Below are 25,976 nucleotides of genomic sequence, written 5' to 3'. Positions count from 1 at the left end.
AGTAATTTTGTGGCTGCCGTATCAAATCAAATACAGCACATGTTAAGCCGAAGATGGAGCTGTGCTATTATTCATCACTCACTAGATGCATGATTACTTTGGACCCAAGCATGTCATTTTATATAATGAGGCTCATCTTTATCACCCACAAAAAGCTTTTATTATAAGCAACAATACAACCTGAAAGGAAAAATAGTTTTTCTTTAAAAAAAAAAACTATTAAAATGTCAAGCTCTTCACTATACAAAATTACTATTGCGTGGTTCTATGGCCATGAACTTTATGGCACAGATCCATTAGAAGTTTTCAGTAAACAATGGTAGATCCCCTGGCTATTCAGACATGAAGCCAGACTCACAATTGCATGTCGAGGCCCCGTAACCACCCTGTTCCCTAAGATGCAAATAACAATAGCGGCCAAGTGCCGCTATTGGTTAGTTGGCCCTGTGCCCAGTGGAACGCCCTCAACTTCCTGCCGCTGTTGGTCAAATTGGTGGCAGGAGGACGATCTGGCCTGCAATAGGATGGTTCACAGAGGAGGCCCTGGGCCCACCTTCAAAGTTGCCCGCACAGCCTGAGGAGGGGTGAATGGACCTATTGATACACAGCAAAGGTTCCCAAAAGTGGCCTGCAAGCTTCCTTCAGGTAGCCCACAGAAAGGCATTGGGACAGTCAGGACTATTCTTATTTTGCCCTGCATTTGATCAACCTTTTTCTTACAATGACAATTTGTTTGTTTTGACCAGGGACAGATTATCAGATAAACTAACATTACAAGTTTCATAATACGAAGTTTGTTTGTTTGTTTTTAGTACATTCATATCCCACCATTTTCTCAATACAGTGGTAGCTCAGGTTACATTTGCTTCAGGTTACAGACGCTTCAGGTTACAGACTCCGCGAACCCAGAAATAGTACCTCGGGTTAAGAACTTTGCTTCAGGATGAGAACAGAAATTGCATGGCAGCGGCACAGCAGCAGTGGGAGGCCCCATTAGCTAAAGTGGTGCTTCAGGTTAAGAACAGTTTCAGATTAAGAACAGACCTCCAGAACGAATTAAGTGTGTAACCAGAGGTACCACTGTATGCCATACTGGCATATAGGCTTTCCCCTTTGCCAATTCATCCTTACTAAAACTCTGTGAGGTAGTTTAGGCAGGAAGTCAATGGCTGACCAAGGTCACCCTGTGAGCTCCATGGCTGTGTCTGCTATTCCCCCACTTCTAAAAAGGTTTCACCCAACTCCAAAGAGCCTTGGAGGCACATCAGTCACATTAAAAGGGAAGACGAGGGTGGTGTGGCTGTCTGGCAACCAAAATGGCTGCTCTTGCCTGGTCAGCTGTGATCCAAGGGACTTTTATAGCACCAGTGGCGTAGCGTGGGGGGTGCAGGGGGGCCGGCTGCACCGGGTGCAACATCTGGGGGTTAGGGAAATCCACGGGTTAGGGGGCACAAATCCATTGGTTAGGGGGCGCAAATTACTTGCCTTGCCCCGGGTGCTGATAACCCACGCTACGCCACTGTATAGCACTGCAGGGTTGCTACCTTCGTATAATTCTACATTAAAACAGTTCCCATCATGTGGGACATCTTTGCAGTGAGATCTGAAGCGCAAGTCATTTTCTTATCTGTATGAAAGCAATAATCTATCTGATAGCTCTGAATAAACTGACAAGGTCGTCATAATGTACTGTCTGCTAAAACTAAAGGGGAGAAATGGCAGGGATCAATTAGAAGCTTCTGGCACTGGTGATCTAGCTCAGCAACTGTGAAACCTCAGACAAGTTTGACTAACCAACAGGGCCAATGTTCCAAAGCCCCTTGACTTTACCTTAAGAAGCTGGCTACAAAATGGTAGGATGTAGCAGTAACTGCAAATGAGACTCTAGAGATAGGGTCAGCTTTCTCTTTCAAGGTTTAAGGACTGGGACTTGCTGTTAAATGAGCTCATGTGGCAGCGCTCCTTAAGAGATCCTCTCCCAATGTAGTTTTATTATAAAAAGTCACAGGCATCTAACAGATGCAAGTGGAAATGGATTGAATAATACATATGTGCCCCAGGCAATTCTAAATCACATGGAATCGCTGTCATCATCTCCAATACATGTCCCTTTCAAGTCTCTGATCCTAGAGGTCTCTATTTACTTGTTAAAGGTAATTTAGCTTCCCCCAAATATTCTATAAATAACTCCAAAAATAGACAGTGGCAGCCACCTTTGCCAGCCACCTATAGAATAGCTGGCATTTTGTAATACAGCTCCTCCTGGGAGGAAGATGGCACCAATTCCCTGCAGCTGTTGGCTTTGTGATGAATGGGGAATTGATCGAACCAGACCTTTTGAACTAGAATTATAATAACAGAATATCTGTCCTGTAATTAATCCTGTTCTTCCTCTCTGAGCTGCTATGATTGATCGTCATTGTGCAGTACCAAGGCCAGCTATGGTAATTGTGGTGCAGAGACACTGGGCCAAAATCTTGCAGCCAGATAAATGAGCCTGATTTACAGCTGCACGTAGGGAAACCTTTCATTTCCTAGCAAACTTTACAATGGGAAAGAAGAGTGTGGACATTTGTTCTTCAGCGGACAACCGCGGCTGAACAGAGTGGGCTAGGCTCCCTAACTGAGTCTATGGCACTGGAATGAAGCAGATGCACAACGCATCAGGCATTTAAAGACTTGATTCATCTGCTATCTTTTATTCAGGCTGGAACACTGTTAGGCTGATCGTTCTTGGCAGGAACAACTCCAGATGACATAGAGGGTAATCGTTTGCTAGGACCAAAGAACCACGCAGTAGTGCTGCTTATTCACTTCTTTGCATTTTTTAAAAAACCCCGATAAGGTCAATGTTGATTCAGTGGAATGCTTGGTTAGAGAATCCTAGTTTGAGCAGGCCAGGTGCAGATGCTGCTCATTTATCTTGCGGCCAGCAGAGCAGGAATGGGGAACCTTTTTTTCCACTCATGTAAAGTAGATGGGGCCAGAAACAAAAGTGGGCAAAGCAGTAAATGTGAAACTCACCTTTCAGGCATGCAGCGCGAAAGGTTCCTGTATATGCACACACATACAGTGGTACCTCAGGTTAAGAACTTAATTCGTTCTGGAGGTCCGTTCTTAACCTGAAACTGTTCTTAACCTGAGGTACCATTTTAGCTAAGGGGGCCTTCTGCTGCCACCGTGCCGCTGGCGCGCGATTTCTGTTCTCATCCTGAGGTAAAGTTCTTAACCTGAGGTACTATTTCTGGGTTAGCGGAGTCTGTAACCTGAAGCGTATGTAACCTGAAGCGTATGTAACCCGAGGTACCACTGTATATACACACACTTATACAGCTCTTCATCCAAGCAAGTAAGAGCCATTATCACAGTTCAAGAGCACATTTCAGCCAGGCAATAGCACTCAAGCATGCAGAGGCAAAGCTAGCTGCTCAGGCACCCGGGAGCGGGGCCATGGGGGCGGGGTGAACATCCCAGGGAGCAAGCCGTCCATGGTGGGCTGCTTCCTGGGCAGGCGGGGGGAGCTGCACCTCTTCCTTTTGACAGCTCAGGGGAGGCTCCCCCGCTCAGGAAGCAGCCTGGGAGCAGGGGGCGACAGCGCACCACGCACCCATGACTCCCAAGCCTCCCCCAAGCTGTCAAAACAAAGGGGGGGAAGTCCGCCGGCAAGGCGGCGCAGCTCCGCCCCTTCCCCTGATGGCTCAGGGTAGGCTTGGGAGTCGCGGGTGGGCGGCGCGCCAAATGTCACCCCCCTCAGTGACGGCACCCAGGGCGGACTGCCCCCATCGCCCCCCTTTGTCTGCCCCTGCAAGCATGGGGCAGTGCCAGTAAGGGGTGTGGTCTAGTGAGAGGGGGAGAGGCCTGATAAGAGTTCTGAGGGCCATATTTTGTTTTGCACCTGAGGTTCCTGTCAGCCTGTACAGCTGAGGGCAGAGACTTGTGGCGCTTCTAATGTGTGTATTGCACATAATAATTTCAGGCATTTTCATAATGGAAAAGCCAGTCTTCTATTCTGCCGGGCGGTTTTTCTGCAGCCAAACCCTGGAAACATCTCCAGCCCTTTGGGTGTCTGCCATGACTGTGTATTATTGCAATACTTTGGATAAAAGTTTTATTGCTTCAGCCTCAAACTAAAATAAAAGTCAGAATCAACCACATATTAGCATTCTATGACCTTTAAAATGTGTTTGTGGGTTAAAATGGTTTATTTCTTGGTTGTGTTTTATTATGTATTTTGTGTTCTCATTTTGTATTTTTATGTTGTGAACTGCCCTGTGACCTTTGGATGAAGGGCAGTATAGAAATTTTGAAAATAATAATAATAATAATAATAATGAAGAAATGTGATTCTGTCTGTGCGCGTCACAGACACAATCGCATGCTACATAAGAATTGCCAGCATTAACAGGCAAAACATCTAATTACTTCGGTTGCAGTATTCTAAATTATTGTCCGATATATATGTATGTCCATATTGCCTCTAATAGTCTAATTGTCATGCTTTGCTGATATACCTAATAAGATTTAGCAACAAACAAGAGATGTTTCAAATAAATTTCCTGCCCAGAGATTAATGTATATGGAAGTAAGGTTTAACAACAGTATGAAAATACATCCTGCTTGCAAATGAAAGCCAAGGGGTGGTTCTCTGTGACTGTGCCTATGTGGCAAATTAAATTGATGGGTATAGTTCACAGCAAGTAAGCTTGAAGTGGAGTGATGGGACGAGCTGGTGAATGACAGTGTTATTTATGGCATCCTTCAAGATTATTAGCACCCAGCAGAGCTGCCAGAATTAAAATTCACAGGGAAGGTAGAACACATAATTGTTTAGGAAGCTTAATGTCAATCGAGCTATTCTAGAGTAAGGCACTGGAACCACATATTGCTTCCTCCTTTCTGAGGAGGAGTTTGCTTTGCTTCGTGTTTTCACCCAAAACTCCCTAATTTGCACTTCCTGAAACAAACCATGAATGCATATATTCTTCCCCACATACTGTGATGCAGTTCTCCAACCGATGTGTACAAAGATGTGTATATTACGTGGAAGTGTTCGTAAAATTGTATACCTTCATAAGAATAATATGCAAGAATGCATTATATTAGGGGAAGCTGCATACATGTCTGTGTATTAGACATGATGAATTTTCATGAGCACTTTTTTCTTTTTAAAAAAAGAAATCACAAGCTGACAGAAAACCGAATTTAATATTGGAAAAATGAGAAACTTAGAGAGACCAGAGCGGACAGATTTGCCCATTCCTACTAGGGTTACTATGAAAATATTGCAGATATTTCACCCCTGATCTCTAATTCATGTTAGTGATAGATTGTGGGACTGAATGCTCCCTTCCTACAGCCCTTTTTTTCCCCAACAAGCAAGTTATCCCATCTTAATGGCCTTAACCATGGCTAAGAGTTACATCTGTGCTAACTCTAAACTGTTTGAAACCAACAACATTCCATCTTAGGCAGTTTCAAGCCTTGGTTTAGATGGAAACCCTGGTTAGCTTCAAGCAGCTTAAAAGGCAGTATACAATAGATCATGGGTTGGCAAACTAGGGCCCGGATCCGGCCCAATCGCCTTCTAAATCTGGCCCATGGACGATCTGGGAATCAGCGTGTTTTTACATGAGTAGAATGTGTCCTTTTATTTAAAATGCATCTCTGGGTTATTTGTGGGGCATAGGAATTTGTTCATTTTTTTTTCAAAATATAGTCCTGCCCTCCACAAGGTCTGAGGGACAGTGAACCAGCTCCCTGCTGAAAATGTTTGCTGACCCCTGCAATAAACTGTCTACACCTGCAAAAATTGTGCAGCTGTCATTGGTGTGGTTTTGTGTCTGGATTTTTAAATAAATTTTAAAAAATACTTATTTCCACTCTGCTTGACTCCTGCTTCGGCCCAACCTACTAAACTAGATATGGGAGGTGGCCTTAAAGCTAAAGTCAAATTTATTTTTCCTATTTCGGCTAGCCTTGATCTCTTGCTTAGTGGGATTTTAAAAAACAAACTTTGTTCCATCCACAAATACTGTGTTTTGAATGCAATTTGCAGCATAGCAAGCGAGTGGCAGGAAATTGTTTATGAATTTAGATGAATGCATGGTAGCGTATTTCATGCATGCCTCATTTCCATTATCTCGGCGATCAATGCAATAGTCCAGTAATCAAGTATGCTAGCCTTGCTACAGATTTGGAGTGGGAGGGGAAGCCATTCTGTCCCCAGAGGGAATAACCATATAATTTGAGATATGAAATCATGATGCACTATCATGCTCAGTCATATTCTCCTGGTGCTAAGTTTCGTACTGTGCAAGGGTCAATTTTTCATATTATACAAGGTCCAATATCTGCGTCACTTTTAATTAAAATAAATTCCCTGTCTCTTGGTGTGGAAATTGAGAATAACCACAGTAATGTGAGTAGCTCCTGTACTTGGGCATCTTGATCCACCGTGCTAATTTATCCTTAGAAAAGATATATATCTAACACTCCATCTAATCAGAAATGCAAGTAGTGAGTGTCAACAGAATTGTAGCCAAAATGAGCCCACTGAAAAAACAAGAAAGGGGTATCAGCTGGCTCAGAATAACCCCAACATTTGCAAAATATTACCTCAAAATGCAGTTAATTGAAGGCGATAGCCAGCTAACTCATTCCTTCAGCGCAAAGATTTACACTTGCACCATGGAACTTCTCCCCCCCATGTGAGCCTCATACCCTCCCCAAATCTGCTCTGGGAGTTGGGGGAACCTTCCATGAATCCCCTTTCCTTATCTTGCCTACACAAGTTTAGTTTTCTTTGGTGCTGTGCCAAAACATTCTCCTGCCCCCCCTCCCGCCAACCTTTCTCCATCAGTTTATGAGAAAAGAATTTGTATTCAAAAACTATGAGTAGACCTATCCCCCGTGACCACCCTGCAATGATAAGGTACCGTAAGCTCAACCCCACCTCCACCAATATTAGAAAGAAATTGTAACATGCCCTGAGAAAGGGACAGAAAGATGGAAGCTTCTTTTTGCAGAAGAAAACTTTCATTAAATTGGAGCACTCGTTTAGTTATCTGCAAATAAAAAATGGGGGGGGGTGGAGGGGACAACCTGACCTTCATATATTGCAATTTAATTAGATCATACTAAATATAGCACTCATGGGCTGAATTTCTTTGTTTCTCAAATCCAATTTCCAGAGCAAAGCATTCTCCAACAATGGATAAACTTGAACTGGATTAAGAGTACACCATGTTTTAGAAAACCATAATACCACTCCATGCTAGGAATATGCCTTTATTCAAAAAAAGAGCAGAAACCAAAGCCACTGAAAACAAAATATGTATGCTCTCCTTTTATTTTAGCCATGCACGCTTTTGAGACTGATGAATAGGGATACTGAATGTATACGTCAGACTCTGGGGATAGATAGGTAGATAGATATATAATGGAACAGGTAAATTGCTTTTAAAAAATAATGGTGTGTCCAGGCTCAGGTTTCTGTGAAAACTGCCTGCCCTTGAAATAAGCTCTGTAAGTTAATTTAGTATTAGTATTAGTTTCCCATCTTTTTCCCTAACAGGACTCAGATAAAAATGAGAATCACTAAAAACATGGGGGGGGACCATCTGTAAAAAACAATTAAACATTAAAATTATGTACATATAAAAATCTGTTTAAAACATACCCACAATTACGATTAAAAAAACATCAGAGCACCAGCCCTTTCATTAAAAGCAGCCAGTTCTTCCCAAAAGCCTGTTGGAACAAGAAGGTGTGAAGGCACAGAGTAATTATAATTTGAAGCAAGAGTTGGAATTTTGGGGAAACTATGGAGGGGTGAAGGGGAAGTCCTAGGCTGACGGACGGAATGTTAAAGGGAGCCAGCCTAGCTTCACAAAGCAGAAGGCCCATAGGCAACTGACCCATGTATACAAATGGCGCAGTGTTATATTCCTTTGCCATTTTTTTAAAAAATTATACTTTTCAGAAATATACAGTTCACTGATTTTACAATCATTTTGACATTTTAAAACTTGACTTCCTTCCCCCTCTTTCTGCGATTCCTTAAATTTATTTTTAATATCTTCTGCATGTCCAAATTAACGTAACTTACTCATTTATTCATCTTCTTTAAATATATACTCTTATGTAACTGCAGGTTATCGCAATAATCCATCCAGTGTTTTTATCTGTTTCCTATTTATCTGTAAATATTCAATAAACGATTTCCATTCTTTTCTTTTTTAAAAAAAGGTTGTTATCTTGAGTTCTTATTCTCCCAGTAAGTTTTGCCATTTCTGCATATTCCATAAGTTTTTGTACCCATTCTTCATTGCTGGGACTTCTTTCCATTTTGGGGCAAGTAGCATTCTTGCCGCTGTAGTCACTAAACATGAATAAGTTTCTATACAATTTAGGTAGTTCTATCCCTATACTGTAGTTCCCAAGAGAAAGGCTTCTGGTGTTGTTTTTTTAACAAATGTTGTTTTAAACATCCTTTTCATTTCATTGTATATCGTTTCCCAGGGAAATATATTCCTTTGCCATTGACCACTTTTCTATGTTGTTTTTGACCAAAAGAGCAAGCCATGGGGTGACACTTATATGTGATACTTATTTCCCATTAAACAGCATCATTGTAGCTGCTGCTTCCCACAGGGAAACCCCAGCAGCAAATACATATAAAGGGAACTATTCTGAAAATGCAGGTAGCATGGCAAGGCATACAAAACGGTACCATTTATTTCCAATTCAGCTCAAATGTAATTAAGCTGCCAGTGATTAGGGCCTTTGAAAATAAATAAATTAGAATGGAGCAAGCAGGAACTGATGTTCTGTTCATCAATATGTATATGTACGTTGTGGATTATACAGCAGTAAGTCTCTGAATTCGAGAACAGACCTTTAATTAACCTGCCAAAGGATGTTACAGTTTTTAAAAAAGAAAAAAAGAACAGAGCCCCATTAAAATTTGTAATTTTAGGGACTTTTAAAGAGCACTGCAATTCATAAAGAGACAGCTGTCTGAAGCCTTCAGGGAGATCAATTATTTCAGTGACAGCGTGACATTTGATATCATTAACACCGAAATCAGAACATTTTCTCTGCAAATATTCTGACGTGCAAAACCTCCCCACCATAAGAACATTACAATAGCCTGCTGGATTAGGCCAATGACCCATCTAGTCCAGCATCCTGCTGTCACAACCAGAACTCTGTGGGAAACTAGCAAGCTTAACATGAAGAAATAAATAAAGCTCCACTGTGTGATGCTCTGACTGCTGTATGGTCTCCAAAACTCAATGGAAGCTTCTAAAATGGAGGGAAAGCCTGTGAGTTGTATCCAGTTGTTGTGTTTGAAGTTCCATGGCACAATGGAACTTCTGTTTGGTCTCATCCCTCTATGCACCCCCCAAAATCTTCACAGGAGCATCCCCTAACCTTCTGGAGCTGATTTTGAGGGTATGCAGACGTCTGAAGGTACCCAGGGCGGGAAACGAAGCTCTGCTGTGTACACAGAAGTCTATTGTGCCAGCAGAGCTTCAGTGTTGATGTTTGGCTTGGTGTCTTATGGGAATCTTCAACCTATGCAAAGACTGTCTTGAATTCCCAAGTGCACCTTTGTTCTCTTGACAGTTTATCCATTTTTAGGAACTGGCAGGGCTAGCTGTGTTAGAGGTCTAAACATAACATTGGCTCCCTGTCTATCCTGATTTGAAAATCAGGAGTCAGCCTGAGGAATGCATGCGTGCTCCCTCTCCCTCCAACTGTGTGAATTTTCCTCTCTCCTCCCTCATCTTGAAATGAATGGACAAAGTCCATTCTTTACCAAAGGGTGAAGCATTCTCCACAGCACCATAACCAAGCTATCCTGTGACATTCAATTTTGATACACAGCAGCAATTCCAGAAGATGCATTTCAGAAGCTCTGTTTAGGGCAAAGGTGGGAAAACTCAGGCCCAGCAGCTGATGAGGGCATCCAGGTATCTATAAATGGTCCTTTGGATTCTTCCCAGGCCATACACTTCATTGGCCCTGCTGCACACCCAAAGTGTTTTTGCCTGACTGAAGTGTGGCATTGAACTCTGACAATGCTTGTCTGGATGGAGGATAGAAAGTGGGTTGTTAAACTGTGCAGAAACTAGCCTGCTGTACAAAGGTAAAGTTGACATTCATTGCTCCACCCACTTTTGCCTCTGGCCCCACCCACCTCTGGCATGTGACTACTGGAAGGCTACCCTGGTCCTGGCAACTCTTTCCCCAAGGGCAGGCATAGGCAAACTCGGCCCTCCAGATGTTTTGAGACTACAGTTCCCATCATCCCTGGCCACTGGTCCTGTTAGCTAGGGATGATGAGAGTTGTAGTCCCAAAACATCAGGAGGGCCGAGTTTGCCTATGCCTGCTCAATGGCCTCATCCATCTCTGAGCCCTCGGTCAGACAGTGCATGCTACTTAGCTTGAGGGTCATCGCACCAGGGCCAGCTCACCCATAAGGCAAGGGGAGGTGACTGCCTCAGGTGGCAGGATCCACAGGAACAGCAGGCCTCAATTCCAAGGAATGCCTCACCAACTGTTGCTGCTGCAGTGGTAGCAACAGCTGCAGTGCTCTCCTTGGAGCTGCATCTGTTTCCTCCTTGGCAGTCTTCCCCCCAATGTCACCTCTCAGCAAATAGGAGGCCTGCTTGCAGACCTTCCAAGTGTCCCTATTTTCCAGGGACATCCCTGATGTCCTGGTTTCTGATTTAATCCCAGAATGTCCCACTTTTCCTTGTTGTTGTTTGTTATTGTTTAGTCGTTTAGTCGTGTCCAACTCTTCGTGACCCCATGGACCAGAGCATGCCAGGCACTCCTGTCTTCCACTGCCTCCCGCAGTTTGGTCAAACTCATGTTGGTAGCTTCGAGAACACTGTCCAACCATCTTGTCCTCTGTTGCCCCCTTCTCCTTGTGCCCTCCATCTTTCCCAACACATCAGGGTCTTTTCCAGGATCACTACCCCTCCATGGATCACTGCCTTGCCATGGCGAAGGGGCTTGAATAACGCAGAGAAGCTATGAACTCCGCCATGCAGGGCTACCCAAGATGGACAGGTCATAGTGGAGAGTTTTGGCCAAACGTGATCCACCTGGAGTAGGAACCGGCAAGCCACTCCAGTATCCCTGCCAAGAAAACTCCATACAACAGGCACTTTTCCTTAGGATGTCCCTATTTCCATTGGAGAAATACTAGAGTAGTATCCGACCCCTGAGTCGTGTAAAGGCAATCTCATATAGGGAAGGGTTTTTTGTGTTTAATTATGTTTTTATGTATGTTGGAAGCTACCCAGAGCAGCTGGGGCAGCCCAGTAAGATATGTGGGGGTGTAAATAGTAAAATTAGCATTATGGAATGCTCTGATGGTGTTTCCTGCTTGGTAGGGGGTTGGACTCGATGGCACTTGTGGTCTCTTCCAACTCTATGATTCTATGATTCTATGAATGGGACGTCCCTATTTTCCTCAGAGAAATGTTGGAAAGTTTGTGCTTGTCTCCTCCCACCTTTAGAGAGAAAACAGTGGGGGCTGCCCTCTGGGGTCTCCTAGGCTTTGCACTCACCTGAAATGGATTCAGTGTGCACTTCTTTCCCGCCCTCCCCCCAACAACACCCACTTCAGCCATTGGGTAAGGTTGATTTGATTCTCCCCATCCCCTATGTAGATCTTTATTCCGCCCTTGTTCCTGATGTAGATATTCACTCACCCCTTGTTCCCAGAAGTGGTGGATGCCATTTTGTGGTTCCCTTCAGGTGCCAAAATGTCTTAGGCTGGCCCTGCTTACAAGAGGTCTTGCTCTCAAAAGCATTCTGGTGCCCTGATCTTCTTGCCACAGACTTTCTTCATTATTACACTTGTTGCAGTGAGTGCTTTAAAAAAGAACACCACTCTCCGTAGCTTATATTAAACTGTCTGTGATACTCCAGGCACTTTCAATTAAAATCTGCTTCTTGAAATACACATCTGCAGTTAAAGAGGTCAGTGAGATTGTTTGTCATAAACAAAATAGAAGCTTGTATTGAATTGTTCCTTCCAGTTGTCAAATTACTTTGCAAATCTGAAACTACAGAGCTTCGAGCTAAAAACTCCTTTTCACTGCACTTTGGTGGCTGTGCTTTTCAGGGGGAAGTGTTTTAATATTCTGCATCAATAAACCTCATTGTAACTAACTTCGTTAACATAGATGTTAGTAGGTTTGCTATATTATCTTGACAACATTCTCCATGCAACATAAGTTATTGTATCCCAAAGAGGATTATTGTATTATATTATATTATATTTTTTACTAACTATCTCCCCTGTTTTCCTTTAATTTGGTTTTTAAAAACATAAAGCTGTAAAAGCAAAGCCATCTGTGCTAAATATGAGTTATACTATATGCAGTTACCCTTTGGGATCATAGTGCTTACAGGTTGCCATTGATCATAATAATTAAGTTGCCACAGAGTAAATATGAAGAGAGAGCAGAAAAATGTGTGGTCCACCAAGACTCCTACGTTGGTCCATCAGGATGAATGGTCAGAATTGTTGGAATGCTGCCTGGGTCAGAGGAATGTGCCACAACGTAGGCACCGGCAGATATTCCTTGTCGACCTCCCCGCTGCTACTCCCGGCAGATAAGCAGGCAAGGTCTCGGCGACCCTTCCCAGATATGTGAGAAGAACACACCGCTTCTTCTCTCCCCCCTTTGGTATCCCCAGGGAGGGGAAAGAAGCAGACAGAAGTCTATTTACATCCTTTATTTCTGTCTCTTACATCGGTACTGTACAGAGAAACATGTCTGCACTCAACAGCAGTAAGAATAAACTCCTCCCATGTACTTCCAGTACGGATCATATGACACACACACTGAGCTAACATCCGGTGCTCAGTACAGAATGGACTGCCCCTTTGTTCCCATGGCAACAGTCACAAACATCCTGCTTGGCTTTCCAGCCACAAGCAGCTGACTGAGCTGCTAGAGCCTTTGCTTGCTGCTGCATTGGTGCTTTATGGTAACAAGAATGGCCTTGATCTGGTTCATGTCCCTGATTTGAGAAAACCCTTTTGCAAATAACATGGAAGTGAACACTAAACTCAGGCTACATTCCCAGAAGTGGCTTTTATGTTGTGCGAAAGCTCAAATACAATGCGGGAATCAACCACTAGGGAAATGTTCAAAAAATGGAATATGGTGTGTTACTTCAACTGTTGTGGCAACTTGGCTAATCTTTAGAATAGCCACCTTTGGCATGAAACCATGGGGAAATGATTCTGAAAGGGAGAATAAAGTATGGAGAATAAAGCTACTGGTGGCTTTGAGACATGATGGTCCTCTATACTACCCCCAGGACCAAAAGCAACATGCCTCTTAATACTTGTGAACAACAGCAAGGAAGGGCTATAGCACTCATACTCCATTTTCAGCATCTCAGTATCATTTCTCAGTATCATCTGCACAGCCACTGTGAAAAACAGGATGCTGGACTAACTAGATGTTTGGTTTGATCCAGCAGGGCTCTTCTTGTTCTTATGAAGCATATAGACACATGGAGCCCTTTCCAAAGGCTGCCATATTATCATGGGGTCTCATGAACGCATGCCTTCTAATCTGTGGGCAGCCGCCTGTTCCCCTTTCAGAACTTTGATGCGATTCAGAAGAATTGTGCAAAGAGTTTTTGGCCAATTTGTGAGCCAAACTCTAGGAAGCCAGGAGAAGCCAATTAGTTGAGTTCATGCTAATTGGGATTCCTTCTTAATTGCGATTCCTTCCATGCATGCCAGAGGTGCTCTGCATAATTCATAATTCATTATTCATAATTCATGCCTCCTGTCTGTACCTTCGGCAAAGCCACCCAGACAGCTTGCTGCATCGATGAACATCTTCAGAGCCGTATCACCTGTGATTTCATAAAAAGCCATTCAGCTCAAGAGAGGCAGTGGCTTTCAAGGAATGATGTCTGCGATTTGCTGGCTGGCTCCCCAGCTGAGATTAATAAATCTGCTTCCTAAATGTAAGCTTTTTACACAGCAAGAAAGCTTCCCGTGCCAAAGCCTGCTGGCTCCTTGTGCAGAGAGGAATAACTTTCCGTGAACTAAAACTAGTCCTGCAGTATTACACTTTTCTATGTATGCTTTTCTTTCTGCTTCAGATACGTCTGTTTCTGGGCTTTGCCTATGGAGCAATGAAGAGACCAAAATGAATGGAGAGAATTGGGATGAAGATACCTGGAGGGAAGCCAGGCTCCCATAGCAAAGCACTATGTTGCCTCACCTGATAAAGGGGACAGCTACCTGAAGATAATGATTCATTTAATTTTTCATGCAGACCCGCCCCCATTAAGTATATCTGCCCTCTCTATTCAGTTGTAAATGGGATCTCTGCACGCTGAATGAATCATATTTGAAATTTCAGGCAGCCATGGTTCTTGGATGGGCTTTTAAAATCGATAACTCAGATCTTCCTTGAGGAAACGTAGTGAATATTATCCTCTAAAATAGTCTGTGATGGGACGGAAGCTGGGAACTTGCTCTTGAGTAACAACTGCAGAAGCGTCCAATGGTCTTCGCCTGTTGTATGCATGTATAAATGGCCCCTGCAGTCTTGGCAGAGCATGGACGTCTGAACCAAACAATAACATAAAATGGTCAGGTTTGGAATGCTGCTTTAGCTGAAAAGAATTAGCCTGTCAACTTCGAAAAAGCACAAGGATGCACCCCAAGAGAGCATATAATAGACTAAAGTGTGCATAAAAATGCCTATGCATGCAAAAAAAAATTAAAAGTGCATTGCAGAAATGTGTGTTAGGAGAAATTCACACTAAGATCATGGTGAATTTGCATGCGGATCTATAAACAAAAAAATCATGCACTGATGTGAACATGCGCAGAATTGAACTTGAAGAGTTTGTTTAAACAAGAAGATGAGAGAATCAAATCCCTGCTGCCCTCAGCCACCAAAGGCATGCAGATTTGCCGAGGAGGTTATTTGGCTGAAAAAGGCTCCATGCCACTGATATGAACAAAAGTAACAACACCCATGCATAAATTTCATAGCAGAGCCATTAAAAAAAAAATCACAGTTAATGAGCAATATTATAGGAGTCCAGAATGTTCATGGGGCGACTGCTGAAGGAGGGAGGGAGGAAGATTTTCTTCCCTATACTCCAGAAAGTTAATTTATCTTGGCATCCAGGCCAAGGGCCTCTACATCTTTTCTCATCAGCAGCAGAAGAAAAAAGATGGCGGCCTGGATTTTTAAGTGGGGTAATCACCCAAGGGGAACATGGTTAAGAAGTATGTACCCCTGGTTTAGATTGTTGCCTGGGTCTTCTGCTCCAGATGGATTAGGATCCAAGGATTAGGATCCAAGCCCATATCATTTCCCCAGAAGGGTGAAAAATCTGCTGTGTTGAGGGAAGTATATTCGTTGACGGAGGAGGGTGAGAGAACACAGGACTGGAAATAGTTAAAAGAGCTTCTCTCCCTATTCACTACCACCTCCTCTGCACCAGTCTTTAACTTTAGATTGTAGCCTTAATCGCTTAGTTCTCTCTATATATAATCTTTTTTTTATTATATTTTAAAAGGCTGGGAACTAGTGACATGTGACTGAGCATCTCATGGAATATGGCTTTCAATGGGGTCAGAGCATGGCTGGCACTGAATGACGCAGCCAGAGCATTGTGCAAAATCCCATCTTCTCATATAGTTTGCCAAAAAAGCGTCCTTACATCTTCCGACATCCTCCGCTTTTGTGATACCCAAATTGTGATACTCAATTATGTTTTGTTAAAAACCAGGATTAAGGGATTAGACACAGTAGGTTTACAAGTCTGTGTTCATTCATTTCTATCACAATGACACTTATCTGGGGTGAAGCACTCTGGAGACGCATTTAATTTTCAATGCTCTTCAAGGGAATGATAAAATTTTAACAGATGCTGAGAGCTTGGAAGTTGCCCCTCATCAAAACAACAAAGGAAACGGCTGTCAGTTTCAAGATGAAGAAGAGATTAGCAGTCCTACCACCTCCAAGGAAAAGGGGGTGTGATGGGACAAGTGGAAGGAATCACACAAAAAGAAAACAAATTACTGAAGACTGGGGAATGTGGTAAAAAACCAACTGTCTTGTTTGTAATAAAAACAGATTAAACACTAATAGGTATTTGGTTGAATAGAGATTCGCATAAGCCTGGAAATTAGTAAGAGGATCAGCGATTATGTGGGATTTGAATGTTAAAACAGTTTGCTCTGCAATCAAGTTAGCTAATTGTTGGATTCAAACAGCCCTGATTACTGGAATCTTTTGAAAACGAAATGTGTCCCAGTATGATGTAGACAGACAGACTGACAGGTAATCAGAAAAAGCTAACATTGGGCTCTCCAGATGTGGCAGGACAGCAGTTCCCATAAGTTCCTGCCAGCAAATCCCACAGCTGGATCTATCTTGCGAATATGCTAGCAGGACCTCATGGAACTTGTAGCTCAGTCACATCTGGAAGGTCAAAGGTTAGCCATCCCTAATCTATATTGATCTATTAACTATCTAAGATGACTAACCTTTGGCCCATTAGATGTCGTTGTGTACAGTTTCCATTAGCTCCTGCCGACATAGTCAATGAGCAGGGATTGTGGATATTGTAGTCTGGCATCTGGAGGCTCACAGGCTAGCCACCCCTGAGATCTTTTAAGCCATACAGACATTAATCAGTGTGATACATATCTGCTTTATAAATTCACTGCTTACTTCTGGTGCCCTGAACAAACCAGAGAGAGAGAGAGATTAAGTGAACCCCTTCGTAATTTTCCAGCATATAATATGTTTAGTGGCCTTGAGAAGGACTGGCTCTACCATATGAGATTGCTGCTGTTTAATGGTACCTGATGTGAGCAAAGTTAATTGCTTAGTTTATTATTCCATTTTTACCACCATGGGCAGGGGGAAGCAATCTGGATTTTCCACCTCAGGAACCAAGCTGTCTTAGGCCATCTCTGGCCCTGAGAAATTCACTTGGCCCCAGAAGGACTCTGACTGTGACCTTACTTCCTGTCTCCACTCTAGCAGTAATGGAAAGGATCAGGGCCACCACAGACAACCACTGGATATAGCAGGTGTATGGTAGGTTTTCAACTCCTGAGAAAACTATGCTGAGGCAAACCAGTCACCTGAATAATTTGTCAGTAGTACAGACATTGGCATGGCACAACACTCTTAACTATCTTATAGTGGATGGAGAGTTAATGTCCCCAACAACTTATGCTAGTTGTGTGAATTTCCCCTGACTCACACTTGATACACTGATGGGCTCTCATTTGTGTAAAGCCACTTCCTTCTGCAAGAAAGGAACTACGATTTTTCAGTACAACTGAAATATTAATAATACAGCATTTACTCATTTATTCATTCATTCATATGCTGCCATTCTTTAACTGAAAGTGATTGTACATGCTGTTCCCTGTCAGGTTTCAACCCAGCCACAAACCAAACTCAGTGCTTTTCTGCTTCATTTCAGAAAAGTTCCTATCTCATGTGTCTCATGCCCTTGTGAGATGCATAAGCCTTTTAGTGTTAAATGGAAAAGCTGTGAAGCACATCTTTCTGGAGAAGGGTCTTGCCACTAGGAGATCCAAAGAGGGAAAAACATAATTTAGGAGAATTTGTTTCAAAATAATATCATGGGTGGCAATAGCCTATGGTATAACTTTATCCCTGATGCTTCAAAGGGGATTTGCCTGTTTTAAGGAAAAGGGCTGGTTATTGCTGGTCTCCCCACTCCACCCCTCGCAGGCTGTAATAGGGCATTTTCCCAGTCTGAGCAGAGAAGGAGTAAAAGATACATGAAAGCATCCCTTTAATGAAAGCCTTCCTGGATACACGCTGTCAGCATCAGCTAGCTGCTTCAAGGATTTATTGGCCGTGCTGTTATGATATGAGGAAACAAACAGAAATGAATCTGTGCTTCTAAGTAGCAGCGGATGAGTTGAAATAGCCAATTAGGCCCTGCCACTCAGGGTGAGATGGTGGGGAAGACACATTATCTGCCTTCAGAGGCCTCGGCAAACTAGCGCTGATGGTTTTGTTGGAACTGGCCGTGGAAAGGGACAATCTGTGGAACACAGAATCCTAAACTGGCGATGGGGAAAATAATCGAGAGAAAATTCTTGAAGAATTCCCAACTTACTTGCAGAGGCTCGGATGTGTGTGTGGACAGGAGAGTCTGCTGCCACAAAGACAGGGGCAACACAAAGGCGATAACACGTATCTAAGCTGGCCCAAGATGTTTTGGCACTTGAGGCAGAGCAGAAAATGGCACCCCATTGTTGTGCTCCCCGCTATTGGCTGAGGCAACGGGAGGCAGCCCAAGTGTTAAATGTTCAGAAAAAGTCAGAAGCCCAAGGCAGTCTAAGTTCCTCAGCTAAGTTTATTCAACATTTTTCAGTGACAACAGCTCACTCATAGGAACACAAGAACCAAACTGACTGGACAACACAATAATAATGCCGAGCATGAACTGACCGTTGACAGTTGAAAAGTGCATGCGCTTACTACCATTAGAACGTTTGTCTACCAACACTTATGCGATTGGTTAGAACGCACCTTGTAACATAAAATGTGTTAAACCCAATACATAACACCAAGGAAGCCCCAGCATACTGAATGCAGCAGGGGAGAAATATTCACTCTCAAATTTCTCAGTTGCTGCCTGGCTTTTTCTTCTGCCTTGCTCCTGACGTCAAGCTCCTTGGCTAGACAGTGCCCCTGCTGATTTAGTATACCTTGCATCTGTTCTGCCACTCTTGCCTTGCTGGACAGCTCCCCAGCATCAACAGTAATGACAAAGACTGTAGCCAAACTTCTCAGCTGAGCATAGAGAACCTGATGGAAGTCAAAATGTGTCTCCCAGTATCAAGTGCATCAACAGAACCTGGCACAAGTACATATACATATATGTCAATAGGTATCCTATATGTGTTTGCCCAGAAAAGCTAATATTAGGGAATTAGCAATGCAACTCTTGGGAACTTTTGGAAGACGATTGTGTGCACATGAACTGGATTGTAAAAGCAACGACCACATCTTAGTTGCAGTGGCAGTATTTATTTATAAAATAATAAATATTAAAAAGTAAAAACTTGCCAATACACAAGCAAATAAATAAATGAAGACTTAAAACACTGCTACAGAACTGTACAAAACAAAAAGGTATAATAATGCATTACCCAACTTACCCACATGTTGTCTGGACTGTAAGTTTAGGTACAATTACAGAGATGAAAGGGAGAGACTAGAAGTAGAAAGTTGTCTTATGTGGAGCTTTGCATTAGGCGCACTGAAAATACAAGGAAGATTAGTTGGGTTTAATTAAGGCGAGATAGTTGGCAGGCTGGCCTCATTCATTTACAAAGGATGATTAGATTAATGGCCAGATCATAGGTGCTGCTTACAATATGTATGGGGCTGTGCTCCAGAATTAATTGAAGTAATTGCAACCTCCCATTGGTGGCTTGCACATGCTGGCCTGCACCATATTCCCCTGATGTACAACAATGATGATCTTATTGTTCAGAGCAATGCCAAATCAAACCCACAGTTCCAGGGCATGCACAGAGTTTCAGCTCTACCCATATGTGCATATGGGAGTATAAATCGGAGTATAAAAAGAGATTGCGACTGCACAGACACCCCTTACATCTCCTGCATCTGTAAAATGTCATGATTACTCTTCTTGAATGGTTACCCTTGCCCACTTTTTGTACAGGCACCCTTCTTTGGTATAAGGATTTTAGCTCACTCTTACAAGCACCCACTAAGTTCTTATCTCATTCCATAGCAGACAACATATAAGCACTGCATATATTGTAGGAATGTCATTGGTGTTGATGATAACAGCACTTTTCAAATAAAATTTGACTTGGTGCTATATGAATCCATGTAGCATGTTACATGTGCAAGTGCACCTGCATTTTAACAAGGTCTCTTTGTGTTTCTTCCTCTGGCACACACAAGGAAGGGGCCTTAGCTCAACAGTAGAGCACCTGCTCTGCATGCAGGTGGTTTCTGACTCAATCTCTATCTCAAACCCCTGGAGACTCTGGATAGGCAATATTGTCTTCCTATGTTCCTAACTAGTGGGGAGATCCCACAATAACTGGGTTGTTGTGTTCTGCAGCTTTGCAGGTAACCAATCACATCTTCTGCATGGGGTGTGTGTCTTAGCTCTTTGGATAAAAGTTCTCCAGAGTAGCTATCAAAACAGATTGAAATACATGGGCCAATCTCCTGTAGAAAGGTAACCGATGCTGAAAAATGCTCAATAAAAACTAATTAGTGGCCAAATTAACAGCAGAAACAGGGGGGAAGGATAATCAGATCAACTCAAGAGCTTCCTGGAAAGCTGTAAACATTATTGGTGTCTAAAGGACAAGAATGAGTAAGAGAAACTTGCCTAGAGAGGGAGTTCCACAGCTTTGAGGCCACAGTGGAAAAAGCTCTGTTCCGTGTTACCATCTGCTGCCATCCATTATACACCAAATGGTGTCTGCACAGAAACCAGAGCCCCTGTAAAAGGTGCCAGCGCGTGGCTATATGCTCCCCCATCACCTGCTACCTCAGTCTGCCTAATGGTAGGGCCAGCTCTACAAGGGGGCCAGAGTCTGATTCTTTTCAGCTAATCACGGGTTGGAAGTGAGTACAAAATCGACAAGCACAATCCACCCCCCTGTCGGTGGGAATCAGCTCAATGGAATTCTATCCTCTCCCTCCCAGATGTGAATAATTCACCAGCTGAACAGAGGTCAAGACACATACAGGGGAGGAGGAAAGGGGATGTGGTGTGTTGATATTTTCACTCCTCCCATTGCAAGAATCTCCTGATCTGATGTTTTGAGAAAGGAGAGGGCGGAAACTACTCTTCTCTTCTTCCGCTCCTGACTGACTGACTGACTCTGTGTGTGGAGAGAGTCTTATCTATGTAGTGACTAGATGGCTGAGTAGGAGATGTAACACTCATGCAAATTCTTTAATTTGTAGTAGCTATTAGAAAGAAAAGGAGTTATGCTTCACAGCTAGCTTCCGCATTATTTATACTCTGCATGAGTCTGGTGCTCACAATACACAGTTGTGAGTCCAGTGCACTGGGACCTGTTTTCCAGGATTGGAAGGTCTCTGAAAGTACCGTATTTTTCGCTCTATAAGAAGCACTTTTTCCCCTTCAAAAATTAAGGGGAAATCTGTGTGTGTCTTATGGAGCGAGTGCAGGCTCCTTGGCTTCAGCAATAGCAACGCAAAGCCTCCAAAGCGTAGAGGGAGAGCTCCCCACACACTCCGGAGGCTTCAAGCAGTTATCCGCGAGCCTTCAGAGCACAGCAGGAGTTTCCGCTGCACTCCGAAGGCTTGCGGATAGCCACCTGAAGCCTGGAGAGCGAGAGGGGTCGGTGCACACCGATCCCTCTTGCTCTCCAGGCTTTGCTTCGCTGGAGAGGCGCTGCACAGTTTTCCCTCTCTGCGCAGCACCCCTTCAGAGAAGTGGGAGGAGAAATGGAAGGGGCTCCATTTCTCCTGCCACTTCGCTGAAGGGGTGCTGAGCAGAGGGGGGAGAATTATTATTTTTCCTGTTCTCCCCCCCCCCCCCATGGTCTGGTGCGTCCTATAGAGCGAAAAATACGGGTACTCCAGTTGCCTAGCCCAGTAGGGGCAGAACCAGTTATTGAGCCCAGTTGCTGCACATTGGTTGAAAGGCACACTGACATGGTGGGGGTGTCTGCCCTGGGTTTCACTATGAGGGAGATGACAAAATGCTGGGCAGCACTCACCACAGGGCCTGCAGCGCACCCGAGCCACATGTCTCTCCTGGGAGAGAAGCAGTGGCTTAGGTGCGTGCAGGCTTCACACTGCCCAAACGGTCCACCGCTGCCTCCCCCCGGCTGTAGGGCAGCTGAGGGGAAGAGGCAGACAGACTCCAGAGGCCCCAGAGTGCGCCCCGCCCCATGGGCAGCTCGCCCCACCCCAGGCGCCTGAGAGGCTTCCTCCACTGTTGGGCACATATGTCTCACTTTATGAATGATGAGCAATGACTGTGGACTGTGGTGCATGTGAACACAGAGCCCAATCAGTGAAGGATCCATTAAATCCCATTCTGATCCCTTCTCGTATGTGCAGGACCACCTTCAGTGTGTGGGTGGTGGCCATTATCTAATCAAATAATTCATTCATATATATATATATATATATATGCTTTCGTAGATATATATATACACACACACACACAGTGGTACCTTGTGTTACAGACACTTCAGGTTACATACACTTCAAATTACAGACTCCACTAACCCAGAAATAGTGCTTCAGGTTAAGAACTTTGCTTCAGGATGAGAACAGAAATCGTGTGGTGGCAGCGCGGTGGCAGCAGGAGGCCCATTAGCTAAAGTGGTACCTCAGGTTAATAACAGTTTCAGGTTAAGAAAGGACCTCCAGAACAAATTAAGTTCTTAACCCGAGGTACCACTGTATATACATACATCTTGTTGTTTCATCAAACCTATTTCACATTTTACATTGGTGAAGAAAGCATATTGCTCCTCCTTTCATCCTTGTCTTGATGCAAACTTAAAAATCATCTTCTGCTTATTTGGAATTTGCTTGCTGTGGTGATTCACAGTTAGGAAATTAAAATCTCATTTTCTACCAACACTTCTTCCAGGGAAACCTAATCATGCCAATCTTTTCAGATAATGAATACATGGGGGATAAAAATGTATCCAAAGGGCATTCTTCTTGTGAAATAAAAATTAAAATAAAAGGATTCATGCTTATTAATAGAGCTGCTCTTTTCTGCCTGCTTCTCTTATAGGCAAATTGTATGGTTTGTTCCCAAGGAAAAATTAATCTAAGGTAATGACTTTGTTTCCTTTTTCTGACTCCCAAGTTTAATTTTCCCCTCTTTTTATTTTATTTATTTTATTTTTATTCTTGGCTTTTATTCACAGACTTTCCTAATGGTGTTATGAATTGACATGTGTTGTTGCTGTTTTTTGTTTGTTTTTTACTTTATCATTCATGTTTGCTCTTTTAGTATTATTACAGATTTGTTTTTGGAAAACCAATGAACTCTGCATAAGAAAACACAATGTGGCACTGTTGTATTGTTACATTGGTTTGATACATAGCTCTGCTCCTTTTTTCTTTCTTTTTTCCTAGAGCACTGTTGATTGTTTGTTTTGACTTTTTATTTCCCTGCTCCACTTTCAAATGCCTAATTTAATGCTAAATGTGCCTCCATTAATGAGCTCTGCAATTGTCATTAGTGTTTCGGGGCAGTAAAATCTTGACAGTAAGAATGACAAAATAGGCTGTTCATCTGCCCATGGGGAAATCACACACAAGTGAAGATAATCAGATACTACTTTAAAGCATAATTTTAGCCCCCCGCAGCCAGTTTCACCTTGCAATCAACACCAAATAAGTGAAACAATGCTATGTTCTGCACCAGTTTCTGATGATGAAGAGACACCAGCTGTACATTCATAATGAATTTACATTTCCGAGCACAATTCAAAGTGTTGGTGCTGACCTTTGAAGCCCTAAATGGCCCAGTATACCTGAAGGAGTATCTCCACCCCCATCATTCTGCCCAGACACTGAGGTCCAGCGCCAAGGGCCTTCTTGCGGTTCCCTCCCAGCGAGAAGTGAGGTTACAGGGAACCAGGCAGAGGGCCTTCTCGGTAGTGGCACCCGCCCTGTGGAACACCCTCCCACCAGATGTCAAGGAGATGAACAACTACCTGACTTTTAGGAGACATCTGAAGGCAGCCCTGTTCAGATAAGTTTTTAATGTCTGGTGGTTTATTGTATTTTTAATATTCTGTTGGGAGCCACCCAGAGTGGCTGGAGAAACCCAGCCAGATGGGCAGGATATAAATCTATTATTATTATTATTATTATTATTATTATTATTATTATTATTATTATTATTATTTCTGCTTGTGATAGTATCAGGGCAGTTATACGGAATCCCTCTTTCCCTGTTTGTGCCTGAAAAAAGTTTTGGGGTAAACAGACTGTTCTGTTTCCAACTGAGGCATGTCTTGAGCTTCCTGCTGAAATCCTGCAGCTTTTGAACACAAACCACTGGCACCAAAATGTATGGAGATACACACACACACACACACACACACACACACACGACCTACCAATGTGACACTGACCCAAACGCCTTCACTAATGCTAAGCAATAGAATGAAAGAACAAAACACACACACACATACACATCTCTCTTCTTCCTCTCTCTCCACTGTTTTCCCCCAACTGTACTTTTCTCCGCTTTCTTGTCTTTTCTACTTTTATAACACAATAAAATCTTTAATAAAAACGAATTTAAAAAACAAATATTTGGGGCGGGGTGGCTATCCCACTTTTGCTGCACTGTAATGCAACAATGAACTGCCAGACAGCAATAATATGGTCATACTGGGAACACGTAACAGAACAGCTAATACAGGACACTATTATTGCATCAATGATGGCCGCATACACGCTATACCTTTAAAGCACATTTCCCACCCCAAAGAATCCTGGGAACTATAGTTTACCTCTCACCGAGCAACCATTCTCAGCACACTCAACTACAGTTCCCAGGGTTTGGGGGGGCAGGAATGGAATGGGCTTTAAAGGTATGGTGTGTCTGCCAGCTGACACCTTGCAGAATACACACACACACGTCTGGAGGAGGTCCTTGTTGAACACTTCCTACTTTCCCAAGAAGTTCAGACTTCCATGGGGGTGTTTCAGGGTCTGGTTTTATTTGGATGAGAGAGAGCACTGTGGAGGATAAGATGAAGCAGCAAGCAGCAAGCACTCTTGTAGGCTAGCAGATGTACTAAACTATGGATTTGAAGGCTCAGGTTGTTTGTGTGTGTGTATGTGTGTGTGTGTGTAAGGTAAAGGTAAAGGGACCCCTGACCATTAGGTCCAGTCGTGGCCAATTCTGGGGTTGCGGCACTCATCTCGCTTTATTGGCCAAGGGAGCTGGCATACAGCTTCCGGGTCATGTGGCCAGCATGACTAAGCTGCTTCTGGCGAACCAGAGCAGCGCACGGAAACACCGTTTTCCTTCCCACCGGAGCGGTACCTATTTATCTACTTGCACTTTGACGTGCTTTTGAACTGCTAGGTTGGCAGGAGCAGGGACCGAACAATGGGAGCTCACCCCGTCATGGAGATTCGAACAGCCGACCTTCTGATCAGCAAGTCCTAGGCTCTGTGGTTTAACCCACAGCGCCACCCGCATCCCGGTGTGTGTGTGTGTGTGTAAATGTATATACGGTAAATAAACCATTTATCCAAAAGATACCATGGTCTCTACTGTACCTCATTTCCAAAAGGAAACACAAACCCTGGGTAAGTGTCTGGGATCCCCTGGAAACTTGGACCAGTCAGAAGCTGGGGTGGTGTGCAACATTATTTTAGCAGTGCTTTAATCAGACCTGAATTGTTCTTCAGTATTACTGGCTGCTTGTTTATAGTGATTTATTTCCAGATATACTGGGTATTTTCAGGAAAAGCTGTCCTAGTTATAAGCACAAGGAAGTGATCATATAAGTCGATGGCAAAATGGCTCCACAGATGCCAATCTTTGAAGAATGGAATTGGCTCAAAATAAGAGAATTTTTCCCTGGTGAAGGCATGGTGCTCACTTATGATGCAAAAAGGAGCAGGTGAAAAAGACAAGTGCATCCATTTTAATCTTTAAACAAAACTTGGGTGCATATCTTCCAACATTTCTCTGTTGAAAATTGTTGTTTAGTCGTTCACACCAGGCACTCCTGTCTTCCACTGCCTCTCGCAGTTTGGTCAAACTCATGTTAGTAGCTTCGAGAACACTGTCCAACCATCTCTTCCTCTGTCATCCCCTTCTCCTTGTGCCCTCCATCTTTCCCAGCATCAGGGTCTTTTCCAGGGAGTCTTCTCTTCTC

Source organism: Podarcis melisellensis (assembly GCF_964234715.1).
Source record: "Podarcis melisellensis genome assembly, chromosome: 9".
NCBI lineage: Eukaryota > Metazoa > Chordata > Lepidosauria > Squamata > Lacertidae > Podarcis > Podarcis melisellensis.
The sequence above is the reverse complement of the archived record's forward strand: the minus strand, read 5'-3'. Positions refer to the sequence as shown.